The following is a 19,681-nucleotide window of genomic DNA, read 5'->3' as shown; positions in this document are numbered from 1 at the left end:
TCCACTCCCTTCCCGCACCCCAACTTGCCTGTCAAAGGACTTGAAGATGAAAAGACAAGACAAGAACACAGGCTTAGGAAAAAAACCCACAAGTGAGGAACTGGTGACTTGCCTCTGTCCAGCTCTGGGCACTGGTATCTGTGGAAGGAAACAGACTGTTCCACATATAAGTATTCCTAGCTAGATGGGCACCTGCATGTGCAACTAAGTGTTCCACGTGCAGTTCTGTCCTCGGATCTGGTAGGAGAACCTCTTTTAAAAAGCTAACATCCCAATGATTGACTGCTTTGGAGGGGGGAGCATGGATTCACTTACCCTTCCATGCCAAATAGCAAATTGGTAGGGTTTCTCATTCTGCTTTTAAGAGCTGAATGTGCACAGCCCCATCTCTGCACATGCTCCAGGGGATCCCACAGAACAACTTCTGGCAAAATGCATCAAGAGTTTGCAATCCTGTGTGTGCACAGAAATTGTGTCTGTCTGTGTACATACATATGCACACAGACGTACACAAGCATAGGGCAAAGTTTCTGCACAGGCATACATACTTGCGCACACAGGGGTAATAATAAAAGAGTACAGTTGCAGTTTGCATGGATAATCTCTCTCTCTCTCTCTCTCTCTCTCTCTCTCTCTCACACACACACACACACACACACACACACACACCAAAAAAAACAGTACTAGAGACCCATGTGAGAAAGCATCCCCTGTTTTTCAGAAAGGCAACAATCACATTGGCAGTGAGCACATAAGCATAGGTAATAACTTCCACACAACCATTTCTCCAAATACACATACATTCCAAAAGATGTGCACACCATCAGAAAACAAAAGTGGTTTGCATACACATCGTGTCTCACCAAAGCTATCAGCACATAGGGCCCCTCCAGAAATTCTTTTTATTGCTCATTCATGACAATTTGTGCCCCTGATGCTATTAAGGCAGTCACACGTGATCCCGCTTTCAGTATTGTTTGTCCCGACAAAGATTTTGTGTGCAATCACACTGCTTCATTTCAAGCAGTGCACAGGTTGTAACTTCCTCCTGAAATCCCATAGCTTTCTATACCCCAAGCGTTCTGGTTTATTTTTGTCCCAGCTTTGTTGCATGATTGCCCTTTTGGCCAGCAATAATGTGGTAACATTGGGGAAGCATCACAGAGCAAACTAAAGCAGAATAAACCTACCACTAATGCACTATTGTGTCAAGAACATGTTGCAGAACATACCCACAATAAAAACAACCATCTGGAGGGTCCCTATATGTTATATAAAGCAGCCCAAACCAATTTAACTGCTATTATAGCTTCTCCCAAAATTCCCGGGTTGATACTTTTTGATGTGTTGAATGTTCACAGTTTGACCTTCTCAATAGGGTTTCCAGCTTTTTCAACTATTCTCTCTAGCTGTGCCCTAAACAATAGCTTGATCAGCAACTGGCAGGCAGCAGGGTGGCCACATGTCAGACTTTACAGAAAATATTCCTCTATTTGGAGGGATGTCTAGTCCTAGTTCAAAGCTTTTTAAAAATCCTAATAAGGAAAGCAGCAGGGGCCTTGAAGTGGCTGGTCAATTTTTAACACCTGGACAGAAAACTCAGCAGGCACATGGGTCATGGTCTTCCTAATTTTGGTGAGATATGTTGTATTTAGATTTAAGTTATAGTAATTATTTCTAAATTTGCATCTATATATCTAAAGTAGCAGTTTTAAATTTAAACAAACCTATACCCCTTTTGTCCTCTGTTTTGGACAACATATAAGGGCCCACCCTAGCAAGCAATAACATTTATGTCCATAATTACCAGTGCCAACTGAAAATTTGGAAATCCAACTTACTTAGCTGCTGTTAAAAAATCACTTGTTGAAGGAAAGGGTTTTTTTTAAAGAAGCAACTAATTTGCATTTGCAGTGTAATAAATGTATTGTCTAGATGACCTGCATAAACTGGTTTCTCTGCCATGGCTTCCCACACTGTCAGCTGAGTAGAGTAAGAAGAGGCCAAAGCTCTCTTAACAGAAATAAAAAATTAGTAGCCTCTTCAAAGTACAGTTCTCTGAGGTCCATGGAAGAAGCCATGGCCATTAAACCTATTTATTACTGGTTTAGGTTGTAATACAGATGTGTCCCCTAGGGATATACTTGAAGAAACATTCATGACTGGGTAATCCACACTCAGTATTCACACACTGGGCAACACACAGAAGTGTGTAGCCCATGCATTTACGCACAAACCAGCACATCTATGCAAAGCATGGGCTGATGGCGCTCACACTTGCCCACATAATTCTGACTCACATTCTCAGGGCATATCCACACTATATTTTTTTTAAATCAGTTATAACAAAGATTCAGATGTCATGGCAACCCCCAACGAATTCTGGGAACCGTAGTTTGGTGAGGGTGCTGAGACTTCTTTGTTAGAGATCCCTAGCCCCCCACATAAAACTCCAGTTCTCGGGGGTCCCCTGGGGAGGCAGGTGTTGATAATGCCCACTCTCAACACAGATATAAAGAAAGCATATATATACATGTACACCCACAGTCAGAGAGTAGCAGGACCCCACAATATGCAAACCATCTAGCCAGACATGTGCACCACATCACCACAATCGCATCAGTCCCACACTTTGCAGCTGTTTCTTGTGGGCCATTGAGTTTTCCCATTGCTGGGCTGGGCTACGGGGACAGAAAGGCAGCCATTTTGGACTGCAATACAAGGAGGCAACGATGCTCCTCTTTCAGAAACTTTTATGCTGCTCCCTCCATCGCACACATGCTCTCCCTTGTGGAAGAGCTACCGCCAGGTCAATCTCATACAGAAAGCAATAAACCAGCCCCCATTGCCAGCCTGTCCCAATAAGGGAGAGGCTCTCTGTACACAGCAATGCACTCTCACACTCTGCCTTGTGGCGACAGGACAGCACGGGGCAACAATTGCATCACATCACCCTCTCTCCAAAGCCAGCCAGTTTGGCAAAGCCCCTTTCATCCTTCTCACCTATGCCCTTTTCTCCTTCCATTGTGGCTTAGACTCAACTATCCCTTATCATTCTAGCTATTCCTTCTCAGTCACAGCCAGCAAGCCCCTATTTTCTTTTTCCGCTCATCCAGTCCAACATATACCCTTCCATCAGTTTACCCAGCCAATTGTCCATGGCCCACATATTTTCCCATCCACCTTTCTAGTTTCCTTCACATTTCTCCCCCCCCCCCAAGTCAATCCAGCTCAAACATCACATTAAATCAGAATGTATTTCATCAGTAATTTCACCAAAATATGTAGGGAAGCCAGAGACCTAAGTTGCTGGCAATCTCCCATATTTTATCCATCCATGCCGCATGGGTTCTTAAAGTGACTCACCAATTCTTCTGTCTTTATGAAGTCGTGCACATCATATTCTCCAAGGCTGATCCATCCTCGTAACAGATTTGTACGTGATCTTGGTGACACTGGCTCCAGTTTGCACCATGGCTACGGTTTGCATCCACTCCGTCATAATCTATTCATGGGTTCTGTTGGTGAACGTCGTCATTAAGCATTTGTCCATTTTCCCTTCCACCCATTTTTCACCTCTCTAGTCCTCCTTCATTAACTTCTTCACATGCACCCTGATGCCTCATTTGTCTTGTACTGCAATTTGCCCAAGAGAGGGAGGGATTAACCAGCAAAATCCAGGCCTGTTGAACCTAGAAGGAGCAACTGGGCCAGACTGGTTTTGGTTGCTCACTACCACCCACCCTTGCATCCTTCCATTAACATTCAACTCTGGTGCTACAAGGGACTCCTGGATGAGGGTTTGGGCCTGTATTCCCCTGAAAACTCTGTTAAGACCTGGCCCTGCCTCCCATCCCTTTGCATCTCCCCTTGATGGCGATAGAGAGGGAGGTGCATCTCACCTTTTTCCCATTCGCAGTGATCTTTTTATTTCTTCTCTCATTTTATATTTCATCCACTCTGCTTCCCCACCAACACTCCATCCTCCCCCCCCAACCCTTATCGTCCCCTGGTCTTTGGTCTCTGGGACATTATACTGTCTGCATGAGCTGACATGCCGAGGTTACAGCATGTAATGAAATTATTTCCTTTTCATTTAAAACTTTCAAAAAAAACAACAACAACCTGCATCCAGACTATTATTCACAGGTGGAAAGAGGGTTGGAGGGAGGGACAGGGAAGAAGGAAAGCCGGCTTGATGGTGAAACCTGTACTATTTCCTCTTTGTTCCTCTGTTGGCCAGAGAAGACAAGATTGCAGCACAATAGGTAAACACCACCCTAGAATACCTGCACCATCTAGGGGATTCTTCCCTAATCAGCAGAGGAAGAAGATTAACACACGTAGTGCCTGCAACAGATGGCAGCTGGTTGTGGTGTCTGACCTGGAAGAGGATTGCAGGCTACAGGAAGTGTCCCCTTGCCTGCCCTTTGCTTTGAAATCTTAAGGTCTTTCCAGATCGGAGGCTGGGGTGGGAGTGGGAAGCACATGCTATTAAGTGCTAAATAAAACAATAGACCCAGCACCTATGGCACTACATCAGTCCCCACACCTTGTTGCTGTGGAAGATAGGCATTCCATTGCAGGGGATCAAGAGTGCATGACCTCTTAAAAGGGGGGTGGCAAGAAAGTCAAAGGAAACACGTAAATCAACTAGTGGGATATTTAAATTTCTTAAATGGCAGATTTAGGGAGGAGGGTGAGTGACATGTACTAGCCAAAAGTTCTTGTGACAGTAGCACTATTGCAGTCTACCCAACACTGCTTTATCACATTTATATCCCACCCTTCTTCCATGGAGTTTGGGGATTATATGGGAATTTATTTGCCACATTTTATCCCCACCATGACCCTGTGGGACTGGTTGGACTGGCCAAAAATCACCCTTCATAGTTGTTTGGAGCATCATCATTGGGGATTTGAACCCAGGACTCTGGGCCAACACTTCACAGGTTCTTATTACTGCTGCAGCTGTGGCAGGGGGCTGCGTTTTCCCTTCAACACAGCCTTGCAGACTGAGTGCAGAGAAAATATGTTTTTTCACATTTCACATTCACATGCACTGGTTGAAGTTATTTCAAATGTGAAGAAGTCGGAGATTCATGGATAACTGTTCCATAATTCCTCTGCAAAATCACCACCACCAAGTAATACCCTTATCGCCCAACAAAGAAATGGTTCACACATACAACCAACCAACCAAACAAACAAACCACAGCTTGGCTCTACATGAACAAGCCTAGCAGCACTCGAGCTTATGTGCTCCCTCCTTCCACCTCTTACACATACCAGCTCCTTTCTTGATCTGTCCAAACCATTAAACACTGGTTTCTGATCCTGTTTCACAGGGAAAGTACAAACCATATTTTGCCAGTTCAGGCAAACCAGCCAACAGTGGTTTGCCATAAACCAACGAAGAAGTAGGTGGGGATGCCACCTCTTAAAGATATACCGTATTTGCCTTCTTCTGTGGTTGGTTTTGACTGCATTGCAATTTTCCAAAGCAATCTTACTGTTTTTGAGGAGTTTGGATCTGTTTCCTGGATCAAAGAAAAACTGGGTGACAGACTTCTGCAGGAACTCTCAGCTAATTTGCAAGTGAGTAATGACAAAGCTGAGCTGCAATGGAGGGCCTGTGAACATCTATCACCCACATCTGTTAGGCTCAATGAAGATCACACAGGGCAGTCCAAATCAACTCAATCTCAACCTTTGCTTCCATATGGATGTTGCCACCCCACAGGATCCAACATCTGCAGTAGGGGTGACTTTTAGAAAAACCAGTGTTTAATCTCTACAAATGAGGTGCTGTAGTCCAAGCACCCCTGGGAACTATCAACTGGGAATGCCTATGCATTACTCAGAAAATGGCCAAGTGGTTGCAATACCTTAATGCTATACCATTTAACATGGAACCAGCAAACCAAACGGAGCCTGTCAGCCACCTAACTCATTTGTCACCAGGAGCTCATTGACCTGCTGATTTTTTAGAATCAGGCAAACAGCAGGCCACACGATACACGGCTGCTGAGAATGATTAGCTGGTAAGTTATGAGCTGCACAGGCCTGCATTTAAGCATAACCCAGATCTAAAGTCAGGCAAGTAGCATCTCTGCACAATTTCTAGCCTACCCATTTAGATTGCTCGTAGCATCTGCGAGGACTGGGCAGTCTCATCACGTTGACTTTTTAGCTTACCCAAGTCAGTTCCAGCACCTTTTCCTGCCCTGACATTGATGCTTAACAAAAATGTTTATATATCCGAGTGCCACTGAATAGACCACACCAAGGGATCCCCCATTGTCAAAGATGTCCTCGTTTTGAATCTCATTATTCAAGCCCTTGTAAAGTTTCTGCATCTCACTTGGCTTTGTTTATCCTGAAACTGCATCAAACAGCTACTGGGAGGCTGCCCGACAGACTGGACCATGTCTACACAACACATGATAATCTGTCTTGAAACTGGTTTAATTCTGGCTCCCCAGCCTGACCAAAGGATTGTGGGAATGCTTTGCTAAACTGCTCTTAAGTTCTGCATAAAATGTGAGCTCTGAAGGTTAGTTTGGTTCAGAGCCATGGCAAACAGGTTTTGAAAACACTTTTTAAAGTTTGTACCATAGACAAGGGATAGTATTCAGTGAAGTCAGGCTCACCGCACACACTGATATTAATTAAGCTGAGTTAGCAATATCTATTCACTTCAATGGGTCTTCTCTGAGTAGTACTAGTGTTGGATACCACCTATGGTATGTTTGCTCAGCTGCTTATGCTGCTTCATAACATCTTCTACTGCAGTGCTATCAACCCAACTTGGAACAGTTGCCTTTTTAAAAGCGGCAGCATCAGCACCATCAACAAAGATTAGTCCACAGCAGGGATGGCTGCTGCCCACGGGGACTGGGAAAGCAGAATGCAGAGAGTCCAATAGTAGGCAGAGCTGGAGCCAATGAGAAGCAGAGCCAGCTTACTCTAGCTTTGAGTCTTTCAGACTAAGGAGGAGGAAGCTAACAGCCAGTGGCACCTCCTGGAGGTTGGAGGTGCAGTATCCCATTTGTCCTAATGTACCAGCCTCCACTCCTACACAGGCCTATTTAATTCTTTATAACATCAGTCACTATGCAGAGGCAGCAAAACGATCAAATATATTAGTACTTCTGAGGAAACTGGGGTAGGGGTGGGGGATGGGGGGAGAGCTATGCCACCTATGTAAATGACTCTCCTCTGCCTACCCTAAATGGCACCCTTGAATGGGATCCCAAGCTTTACGGGAGACAAATTCGTCATCTCTGCCCTTGTTTTTGAGCCAGCTGTTTTTATTCTTTAATGAATCGGCTCCCCCATTAAATGGATTCCGCGTCCTTCCAAGGGGCCCCGGTGGAATTGGGATGCTTCTGCGGTTAGCAAAGAGGCTTCTGGGCCTCCCAGCCACCGACGGGAAATGGCTTTTGGCTGGCAGCACAGGAGGACTGGCCACTTGCCAAATCCCTTGATCTATGCCAGGAACTCCTTGAGCCCAGCCACGGACAAGGATATTGGCAGAGAAAAACGCAGACAGATTGTACGGGGAGCAGGAGCGGTGAGGACAAGGGGCTGTCAGAATTGGTGCCCTCCAGATATGGAAAAGACTGCACACGCACCTCGCTCAGAAGGGCACATGTAAACCAGACATTATGAACTAGTTTAAGGATGCAATGCCATACACAATTAAACACATTTAAGCCTCATTGAACTCAGCAAGATTTAACTTCTGAGGGGACTTACACAGAATGGTATTGAAATGCTAAGCTTGGCTGTCATGGCCGCACCAACTAAGGAACTTTAGGAAACTTAAGTTTTGTGAAGAAGCCAGTAGCGTTTCCAACCACAAAATTATTTCAGCTACATACTCAGTACTTTTACATCCAGGTTCATTATCTGGTACTTGGTTGAATGTCAAGTATTTAAAGTCTGGTGGTTTTTGCTGTTAATAAATATATAATGATGCTCCTTGGATCACAAGCACACACACACACACACACACACCTCTTACCTTTTTTGATAGGCCATCTAAACACTATTTTTATAAGGCTATGATGCAGGGGAAGCTAAAATGGGGGACAAATTAGGCCAAGGAACTGAAGCATTTCATTAAGAGACATTCTTATCTTTCCCCTCATAATTTGAACACAGGTTAAATGTGCATGCCAATCCTTGTCAGAGCCTCTTAGAAGCAAACTTAAAACATATTGCACTCCACTAGGCCCCAAATGCTGGCTCACCCAGAGGAGATCCCTCTAATCTTCCACCTCCAGACCAGTCTGAATCCAACCTGCTACTGATGCTGACCAGTCATTAAAAAAAAAAAAAATCAACAACTACAAGTTAGAAGTGGCCAAGGATCACGAACACACAATTCTCAGCACTATCATACAAAAAAAGGAAATTCTGGAGCAACCTATGTCAACTGAGCTTCAAAACTGTTGGGAAATGCCTCAGCCATACACAGTATATCCAAAGAGAGCTGAAGGTGGCATGGGTGAAACGTCATTTCCTCACAGTGTAGGTGCTCAATTACAGTGGTACCTCGGGTTACATACGCTTCAGGTTACATTCACTTCAGGTTACAGACTCCGCTAATCCAGAAATATTACCTCAGGTTAAGAACTTTACCTCAGGATGAGAACAGAAATTGCGCGCCGGCAGCAGGAGGCCCCATTAGCTGAAGTGGTACCTCAGGTTAAGAACAGTTTCAGGTTAAGAATGGACCTCCAGAACGAATTAAGTTCTTAACCTGAGGTACCACTGTATTTCCATGGACGACTGGCCAAAACAGATTTTCCCACCCGAAGGTGCAAAACCTGTGAATACAATAATGCTCACCAGGCAATTATGCTTCTATGATACAACTTTCAACTCACCTGACAAAAATCTTCTCGACTCCTGTTTTACGTGTGCTCTTAATCCGACTTCAAATAAGTTCCAGGCTATTTTAGGAGTCTTGAGGCCTAGTTCTGCAGGCCAAAGCAGACATGAGGGTGCAACCATCCATACTGCCTGTACTGCCTGAAGCTGGAGTGGGGAAATGGGGTGTGTGTGTGGAGAAATTGTATTCTTGCTGTTCTCTGTAGCTTTAAGGCTAAGCAATTTCCCCTCACAGTCCCACTTCAGTATGGGAAGTAAGCCAGGCTTAGAGAATATTGCTTAAAGCAACAAGAGTGTGGAAAGGGAAGGCTGGAATGGGAGACACGGTCTGCTCCCCTAACAAATATGAATCTTTTCATGTAAAAAACAGGCACCCACCAACGCAGCCCTGTTTTATATGTAAATGAAGCCAGTCAAACTGATAAACCATACGCAGCTATTACAGCTGGTACAGTCCTCACAGAGGCAGTAACTCTGTGCCTGGGTTGTACCACATCAGGTGGTAGTTCGCATAACTCCGTACAAAAGGTTTTTTTAAAAAAATCTGTAGAAAACTTGCATAGCAGCAAAGAAGAGTAGGATAGATCCCTAGTCTTGCTGACACTGTCAGGTTTCTACGTGTAGGTCTGTTTTTGAGAGAGGAAGAACATTCAGTCATGGTACCTTCTCACCCACACCTGTAGACTGGAATGGTACAGTCCAGACACCAACTAACCATGGTTGGTGGGGTGTGGGGTGGAATAAGGCTTAGGAACTGTAGCGTCTCGCTAAGGTTTACGGGGAGGATATACAGATGCCACAGGAATCATAGTTCCCAGATGCATTGACACATTCCTCTCCCTCCCAGGAGGAAACGGAGGGGACAACCCCTTTACAGCTTCCTAGCTTCCTTGTTTTTGCTCCTTCGTTTGTGTTCCTTCATAGCTAATTAAATGTCTTAGCCCCGAGGGGCTGAGTTAATGAGAACTGAGTGCGCTGGCTCCCCAGAGGGATTCTGGTCAGATTTCTCTCTGTGTTTTACACACACACACAACCAGCTCTGCCAATGCAATTAAATTCTATATTGCACAACAAAGGTAAAGATACGTTACCCCCTGCTATTATTAGATACGGACATTTCTGAACTAAGGCAGGAGACTTAACAGGCAGTTACACACGTACTCCTCACTTAGGTCAGTCCAGTTTTTTTATTTGATGAGGGTAGTCAAACAAAAAAAAATATATTTTGAGCTTTGACCCACGCTCTGTGAACAAAGGGCCCATTTATGAGCAGCATCTGTGGTGACGGCCATCTCTACAGCCCGTGTGGAGCCATGCCTTGACCCGAGAGCCCAGCCCCTGTATTTTGGACCTCACTATCAACAGGTTTAAAAATGGAGGAGGGGGAGGCTACACTACAACATTAAATAGGTGAAAATAGAGACACATTTGTAACATGCTCTAAAGAACCACTGTCCACCGAGCAGCCCACCACAAGACACACCGCCAAAGGATCTCCATCTCCTATAAAGTTATACACTGAATTGATTTCCTGTGTAGTTGCCTGGGGAAAAATATATATGTATAATTGGCCCACAATTGGTTCTGAACAGTTAACATTTTACCTCAGAAGCAGCTGCAGAGGGTGAAATTGCAGGCTCTGTGCTGAGTGGGTGTTGGACACTGGAGATGATGCAACGTCTCTTACCTCAGTTTCTTGGGCGACAAGCCATATTCACACCACACATTCAAAGCACGACGGTGCCACTCTCGGCAATAATTCTGGGAGCTGTCATTTGTTAAGAGTGCTGAGAGATGTTAGGAAACCCCAATTACCGTTTCCAGAGTGGTTTGACAGCCTATCCCTCTTCCCATATAGCTATGGAAATTGTCCCTCTGTGAGGGGAACAGGGGTATCCTAACAATAAAATCAAGAAGAAACGGAATAATATGGCTAGTTTGAATCAATGTCCCAAGCAAGGAGGGTCACTGTTGTTTTAAGTGTACACAAAATGTCCAGTTGAGAAATCTGCGCAGTTGGGAAGCTGATAATGTGCAGTTAGGTAAAATCGTGGCTGGGAACGATATATTCTAGGCATATAAGTGTGTTTAGCACTTAAATAATAGGAAATGTCAGGGACAGCATGCACACAAATCACACAGGCTAGTAAAGTGCAGCTAGTTTCCATACTTAAAACAAACTGCTCAACCCATATTAAAACACCTTCTTCTTTTGGGCCAGGACCTCCTCTTCTTTGCCTTCAACTTTGGGCAGTTAACTTTATTGAACTAAGGCAGATTCGTAAATGAATCACTGCTGTAGAATAGAGAATAACAACTGACTCCCATGGGGAAACTGCTATTGATACAAGGAGCAAAACACACACAGTGCTTGACAGGGAATTTGTGCAGTTGGAAAGCCTGCTTTAAATAAAACCCTGTAAGCAAGTGTAAAGTGATGAACATTGGAGCAAAAATATTCCTAACTTTGCAATTATGCTTATGTGGTTTGAACCAGCAGTGGCTGACCAAATAACTCAATTACAATGCCAATCCAGTATATGGCAGCTGTGGAAAAAGCTGATTTCTTTGTTAGGATTCATTGGGAAAGAGATTGAAAAGAAACCTGTCAGCATCGTAACACCTTGATACAAATCAGTAATATGACTGCATGGAAAATTACAACATTTGGGTTTTTGGTTTTGGTTTGGTTGGTTGGTGTTTTTGTTTTGTTTTTTGGGGAAAGAGGCAAGTAATAAGGGGGACATGATAGAGGGCTATATAATTATGCAGAATGTGGAGAAAGTGGAAAGTTTTTCACCCTCTTGTGTAATACTACAACCCAGCCTGGATGATTCAGGACAGAAAAAAGGAAGTGTTTATTCACACAGTGCATATTAAGTAGGCAATTCACAAGCAGCAGGTGTAGTGATGGTCACCAACTCATACAGCTTTAAAAGGAATTTAGACCAAGGGGGGGGGGTTGATCTTCCCAACTTCCACCTGTGAATCCCCTGATGTCTCCTGACACCAGGTGATTCAACTTCTAGTTGTGCCGGCAAAATAAGTATTTTGCCTTTGTAGCCTGACTTGAATTCAGAGAACTGAGAGTACACTCAGAGTCCACTCCCAAATAGCCTGTTCTAGCTTTAATTTGACATCTACTGAATATAAAAGGTGTCCAGCTAGCATTGGCACCAGAGGGAAGGGAAGGGAAAATTGAAAATGGACTCGGAGTGGGCTCCATCCTTTTCTTTTTGGTCCCATGGGCTAACCTGCCTTTGTACCTGATGTAATATGATGCCAGGTGATGGGCAGACAGACAGGCACGTGGTTAGAGCCAAACTATCCTGCAAGCTACATGGGGAGGCCTGGTAGATCTAATTAGGCTTGTGGGATGGAGGTTTAACCACTGCTAGTTTAAACCAGAGTTTCCCAAACTGTTTTTGGACTACAGTTCCCATCATCCCTGACCACTAGTCCTGCTAGCTAGAGATTATGGGAGTTGTAGTCCAACAACAGCTGGAGACCCAAGTTTAGGAAACCCTGGTTTAAACCAACTCATGGGGGATAATAAGGTTATCTCAGGCTAATAGCCACGATAGCGATGTACTATCTCCAGTATCTGAATGCCAGTTCCTGGGAGAGCACTGTTGCACCCAGGTCTTGCTTGCAGACTTCCTGGCTGGCCCCTGTGACAACAGAAAGCTGGAGTAGATGGGCAACTGGCTGGATTCAGCAGGGCTCTTCTGATATCAAGATGCCATACAGTTTAAAAGAACCAGTGTCGTGCTGTGTAGCATTTAGGGGGCTGGATTGGGGCCAGGGAGATCCAGGGTCTCTATTTGGGCCAGCCATCCTCTTTCAACCTAAACCACCTCACAAGCTTGTTATTCTGAATATAAAATATGTGGCAGGGGAGGGGGGAAGAGGAACTTAGTGTGCTAAAAATATAGCAAATATCAGAGCAGCTGAAAGCCTTGAGGGAATTTCATTTCTAAACCTTTTCCCCATAGCTAATTTGTTTTCCTTTCATAGTTTACTAAGGTTGGGGTTTTTTAAAAAAGAAAAAAAGTCTAAATATATATTTTATCCAGTCTTCCAGTCCTGTTTAGGAAAGGGGGAGAAAGGGTTGCTTAAGAGCAACTACTCTAATGCTTCTGAGCATGTGCAGAATGCCTACCAAAGGTATCATATTTCAGAGGGAGAAGAGTTGTTTTTAAAAAAGGCAAATTGCGTATTACGTAGTATAATGAATATCAACGAAAAGTCCAAATACTGGACACACACACACACACACACACACACACACACACAACTTTGCAAACTCCTGCTTTGACAGCTTTTCAAATGTTCAAAGTTCTGGCTGCTTGGCAACCCTAGTGGGGAGCTGCGGGTGAAGACCAACACAAGGCTGGATTCTGGCACTGTGGGATGGAAGGTAGATCAGGAATATGGGTAGACCTGGCATAGCCACCTAGGTCAGCCCTGGGATTAAATAGGCAGCATCTAGTTTCTGGGCAAGGATAAAGGACCATTAACAGCTGGATGAAGTTGAGCACAGACAAAACATAGACAGGAGGTCGGTGGAGGGTGGCCGACTCAGCTCCCTGGCCTGGGGTACATATGGCACTACTGAAGTGGGGTCTGATTTTGGATGTCACAGCATGCATGCTCCCAGCCTGGATAAAAATAGGTTTGCTCCCCGGGGACACAGGCAGTTGCATAACGGGGGCTGCAGTTCCAGAAATAAACCCCCTCTATTGGGGCAGCGATGGAAGAGGAGGTGTGGATATGCGTGTTGCAGCTTTGCTGGGGTGACCTAGATTTCCCGTAGCTTAAGCCGAGAAGGACATTAATGCAATTTTTTTGTTGCCGCTAAAATCTTTTGCTGCCAGCCACAATCCTTAGCTGTGCCGGATCGAGAAGGTGCCCCTGGCACCCAGGAGCCCTTCAGTCACTTGCACCGGACTCACGGCTTTTTGTTTGTCAGAATTTTAATAGCACCCTCAGCGCAGAAGGCACTTTACACAGTCAGTCCTCATTCTCCGTCTCACAAGAGCCCCGTGAAAGTACGGCAACTGGTGTAGCCACATTTTACAGAGGGGGGAACTGAGGCCATTAACGATTTACCCAAAGCCAGGGCTGGGCAAGGGTTTTAAACAGGGCAACCACTTCTGCAGCCATGATCCAAGGCATGTTTACTCTGAAGTAAACTAGTTCTAATTTTGCCCTCCTGCTGCTGCTGAGTTCCATAAAGGGCAAGCTTGGGACACAGGAGAGAGGAGAAGCCGACAGCCAGCGCTAGTCTCCTGGACTAGTTGTAAGGATGGATGCAGAGGCAGGTGAAGAATGACTCAGAGCAGGCTCTGGTGACCTCTTCACCCCAATGGGCTAACCATTAGAAGACGTGGAAGAAGTTTAGATTATGTGCGGCGTAGAGAAAGTGGCAAGAGAAATGTTGTTAGGCGTTATAGGAATTCCAAGGTCTTATATATTTTTAATAAATGTTCATAAATGTACAAGGCAGACACATACATAAGTATATAAACCACGTGTCTGAAATAGTACAGGATAACAATCCTGAAGCCATTTTGATTCTCCCAAATTGACCTCAAATATTTATCTGAAAGGAGGAAGCAAATGGGAAAAGCTTTCCAGTTGTCTTTGGACTGTAGGGGCTCACACCTCCCTGTAAATACAGTCTTGGCAAGTATATGTTAAGCTGAGCACACTATCAATCTCAAAGGAATGGCCAGGCTACCCAGAAAAGGCAATCAGATAAGGCATTATCAGGTATCCTGGAAGACAGGAGAGAAGCAACACACTCATATTTCTGCTGGGGACCACCTCATTCTGTGATGTATGTATGATGTTTTTTTTGGGGGGGTGGCCTTGAGCTACAGGGTGGTGGTGCTTGCACACCAATGTTCTGGGTTCCTCCTCCCTCCTGTGTGTGTGTGGGGGGGTGAGCACCCTGTTGCAACAGTTTAATAAAGATAAGGCTTACTAGCTGCTTTGCTTCTCAATATTCTCTGGTTGGCCTCTGTTATTTTCTCCTACCGAAAGAAAACCTCCATAAGGACTCTATACAGGCTCTTGGGTACCCCATAAGGGAAAAGGAGCAGTTTCTTTTCTTATAACATAGGTAAGGTAAAGGACCCCTGGACTTTCAAGTCCAGTCAAAGGAGACTATGGGGTTGCAGTGCTCATCTCGCTTTCAGGTCGAGGAAGCCGGTGTTTCTCCACAGACAGCTTTTCTGGGTCATGTGGCCAGCATGACTAAACCACTTCTGGCGCAACGGAACACCGTGACGGAAGCCAGAGCACACAGAAATGCCATTTACCGCTGCAGCGGTACCTATTTATCTACTCGCACTGGTGTGCTTTTGAACTACTAGGTTGGCAGGAGCTGGGACAGAGCGATGGGAGCTCACTCCGTCACAGGGATTCGAACCACCAACCTTCCGATTGGCAAGCCCAAGAGGCTCAGTGGTTTAGACCACAGCACCACCCGCATCCCTAGAAAAGTTGTTAGCCTTCTCTCATAACACAAGAACTCATGGACAACCAATGAAGCTGAAAGTGGGAAGATGCAGGACAGAGAATAGAAAGTACTACTTCACACAGCACATAGTTAAACTAGGGAACTCAAGAGGCAGCGATGGTCACCAACTTTTGATGTCTTTAAAAGAAGGTTGGGCAAGCTTGCAGAGGACAAGGCTGTCAATGGCTACTAGCTTAGATGGCTAGGCTGTGCCTCCAGAGTTAGAGGCACTAGCACTTCTGAATACTAGCTTGCTCCCAAGCCTCTTTAACGCTCGCTAGCCCCATAAATGCGATGCCCTGGTTGAACGAGGCTTATGCATATGTTGTGTACAGTCGGCAGCATTAAGAAAAAAAATTGTGTGGAGGGAAGCTAGTTTCAGCAGCATACATTTTATGTGAATAATGTTGTGTGTTGCAGAATTAAACAAACGGGAGCAGTAAGACCTGAAACCCACAAACCTCCTACCCTTGCATTTTCTTTTGAGATCCCACTAGGACAGGGGTCTGCAACCCGCGGCTCCGGAGCCGCATGTGGCTCTTTTACACCTTTGCTGCGGCTCCGGGGCGGATACTAGCGAGGGGAGGAGGCGCATTGTGCGCCCGACACTCCCCACTGTGGCGAGCGCTGTACTGGCTGTGACGTCGCATGGGGGCGGTGCGTGCGTTAGTCACGCACCGTCCCGACATCACCTTCCCGCCCGCCCGCCCGCCCGCTACATTGTAAGGGGCATGTACACTGGTCACTGCATTGAAAGGGGGCATGTACGCTGGTCACTGTTTTGAAGGGGAGTGAAGAACACACACACACAAAAAGGTAATTTAATGTTTATTTCTATGAGGAGGAGTAATTCTGAGGGGTCAAACAAAGAAATAATAAAAAAGTGACAAAAAAGTTATTTTTATAATGACGAGTTTTGCGGCTCCCAGTTTTTTTTTCTTCGGAAACGGGTCCAAATGGCTCTTTTTGTCTTAAAGGTTGCAGACCCCTGCACTAGGAAGTTCCCCAATATGAAGCAAAAAAAGAAAAAGAAAAAAAAGCAAGAACTCCCAAGATATGCGCTGAGACATTCTGAAGATACAGGACTTTTTTTTTCTTTTCTTTTTTACAATTACCAAAGTTAATTTGTAATGGTTCCAAACACATGCTAAAGCCAGCCCTGAAATTGATGGGAGGTAGAATTGTCAACCTAAGGCCCCATCTCTGCACTATGCCTTTAAAGCAGCATCTTATCACTTTTAAAAAGTCGTAGCTTTCCCTAAATAATTGTGGGAGCTGTAGTTTGCAAAGGGTGCTGAGAGTTCTCAGGAGACCCTGTTCTCTTCAGAGCTCCAGATCTCAAGAGTGGTTTAACTGCCAATCCGGCTTCCCAGGGAACTCCGACAACTGTAGCTCTGTGAGGGGAACAACTTGTCAAGGGTTTTTAACAAACTACAATTCCCAGGGTTATTTGGTTCGAAGTGGTATGGTACTGCTTTAAATGTGTTGTGCAGGAAAGGCCTAAAACTGGGAAGAAAAACTCACTCAACTCACTGACCTGTAGCCAGTTCCAGACAAACACACACAGCCTAACCTGCTTCATGGGGTTGTCGTGAGAATAAAAGCAGAAGAGAACTACAGACATTGACCCTGCGCTCTCTGAAGAAAGTACATTTGCTTTTTAAAAAAAGTTATCTTATGCACCAATATTGGTTGTTGGGTCTTTTTTTTGGATCGGTTTGCAGGATGTGGGTACCATTTTAAGATGCTCTGCCTTTTCCAAAAGCTGTATGCCAGGAAAACAAGCAACTGGTATACAAAGGAGAACGATGGCAGCCAGATCTCTAGTCTGGTTGCTTTCTACTTGCAAGTAGGCAACCCAAGAGCCTTGGAGAGCATTAGAGGTAACATCCCTCCTGCACCTGTCATACGAAACGGCACAGCCTTTCTGCTGCGTGTATGGCTCCAGCCTAAGGATGAATGCATCTGACACACGTCAAAGTCTGTAGAATGCTATATAAAGGCCAGGGTATTGCAGATATTAACAGGAAGGAAACAGAGCAAGCCAGACCCTTGAGCTGAAATGGAGGTGCATCTCTCCCTGGCTCTCATCTCTGCGGGGGGGGGGGGCCAAGGTAGTCTGGGACACCCATTTGGTAGCAGAGAGCAGTAGCTTGAGGGCAGGTTCAGGCGGGAAATGGGTTTGCAGCTGCCTGCAAGAAGGGAAGGGGGGTGCACAAAACAGCAGGCAGCCAGGGACCTGGCTGTTATTCCCCCTTTTGCAGATGCCCCCAGTATCTAGGACTGCTGCTGAGGGAGATGCAGTCCTCTCCTCTGTTTCTTCTTCACCCGCTCTGACCTCCTTCTCTGACTCTGCAGCTGATTTCTTCCTCTCCCCCCCCTCCCCCCTTTATGAATGAAACCAGGTTGCTGCAAGTGGCAGTTTTATGAATGCAACTGGAGGCGCTGGGGACACGAGAAGAGGACAGAAGACCCAAGATCCAGCTCCCCCTGCAGTGCTGTTTGGAGGCTCCTTCTCTCTCCTTCCCACCCACCCCCTTCCCCATCCCAAAACCCACCGGTGGATGTCTAAGCAAGCAAGAGAGAAAAGGAGGGCACAGGAGCACAAGGAAAGCCAGGCAAATAGCCAAGATTTGTGATACTATGTGAATAGCCAGTTAGTACTGCATCACCACTTCCCTGCATTACTCTCCTGCAGCGCTGGGCGGGGGGGGGGGGGGAGAGGAGAGGAGAGAGGAAAGCAATGCTGCTGCATTCACTGCAGTGGTCTCTTTTGCTCTGCTGCAGAGACTGTAAAAAAAAAAAAAGGCAAATTCTCAAGCCTGTTCTCTTTTTAAACCCACTGTGAGGTGAAGAAGTAGATGATTACTTCTCTCTCTCTCTCTCTCTCTCTCTCTCTCTCTCTCTTTTTGCAGAGGCTGAAGCTTGCCCTCTTTCTGCAACACGGACACATGCAACTAGGCCACTCTCGGGCAGCAGCTTGAACACGCAAGGGTTAGCAACTGGATGGCCCTGGGGCCAAATCAGTCTCCTGAGAATGCACCATCTGCACTCTGCTCTCCGCTGCCCCTCCTCCCAGTTGCCAACCAAGATAGCTATGGAGAGGCCACCTCTCCCAACAACTATCCTCCCTCTCCTGGGTCCGACAGCCTCCTTTCCAAGCCCCCCATGGCCTTTCCGTCTTCTAGGATCCCAGTCACACTAGCTCTTGTACACCCACATCCCATCCAGAGAATATCCCAATATCCAAGGTCTCTTTTGGCACCAATCTTCTGAAATGATGAGCAGCAAAACATATACAGTACAGTGGTACCTCAGGTTACATACGCTTCAGGTTCCATACACTTCAGGTTACAGACTCCGCTAACCCAGAAATAATGCTTCAGGTTAAGAACTTTGCTTCAGGATGAGAACAGAAATCGTGCTCCGGCGGCGTGGCGGCAGCAGGAGGGCCCATTAGCTAAAGTGGTGCTTCAGGTTAAGAACAGTTTCAGGTTAAGAACAGACCTCCGGAACGAATTAAGTACTTAACCCGAGGTACCACTGTACACTTTTTCAAACAAACAAACCCACATGGCCTTTTTGATGGAAACCTACCATGCTTGCAAATCTTGGGTGGTCCCTTGCCTGCTTTTCTTTTCAAGCATCTTTGTGTCACTAGAAATCAGGCCCATGCAGAGTAGGGAGGCGGGCAACCAGATACATTTGCTCTGGGCCTCGGACAACTAAGCTGACCAGGGCCCCCTGCTTTTTGGCTTGAGTTTATAATTTTATTCTAACAAGGCTCTGGCCCGAGGCCTCAGACACAGAAGGCTAGGAATTAGAAGCTTTATGGCTCAAGTTTTATCTCATTATACACTACGTAATTTAAATCCCTTCTCCGGAGTATTTGACCTATTTTGACCTCCCAGTGCAACCATACAGGCCAAAGGCAACAGCTCCAGTTTCCAAGTCCTTTCTTATCAGAAACCCCACCTTCCTTCTAGATTCCCCTTTTCCCCCTTCCCTGAACCCAGAACTCTTGGCTAGGTCTTCCATTCTCCCCCATAAGAGTCCAATAACAACAGATAGGCTTTATTAAGCGGTAAGACCCCAGAGTCGTCTGGGCCTAATGGTCAGGGGTCCCTTTACCTTTTAAGACAAAAACATTTGGTACTGCAGGGGTTAAAATCCATGAGTTCCGTGGAAACTGGGGAGGGGTCATAGCTCAGTAACAGAGCATGTGCTTTGTATGCAGAAGGACTAGAGTTCAGT

General features: G+C 45.6%; 1 long non-coding RNA gene across 1 annotated transcript in view; it reads right to left on the bottom strand.

Annotated features, from left to right (window-relative positions):
• Positions 1 to 4,118, bottom strand: part of LOC309326678 — a 124,702-nt gene extending 120,584 nt beyond the window's left edge. Inside the window, exon 1 of the long non-coding RNA XR_014150353.1 lies at positions 3,367 to 4,118. This is a non-coding gene — a long non-coding RNA (uncharacterized lncRNA). The remainder of the gene's footprint in view (positions 1 to 3,366) is intronic.
• Between the last annotated feature and the right edge of the window lie 15,563 nt (positions 4,119 to 19,681).

This window comes from Podarcis erhardii, assembly GCF_964252035.2.
Source record: "Podarcis erhardii genome assembly, chromosome: 13".
NCBI lineage: Eukaryota > Metazoa > Chordata > Lepidosauria > Squamata > Lacertidae > Podarcis > Podarcis erhardii.
Note: the sequence above shows the minus strand (reverse complement) of the source record. Positions and strands in the feature narration are given on the sequence as shown.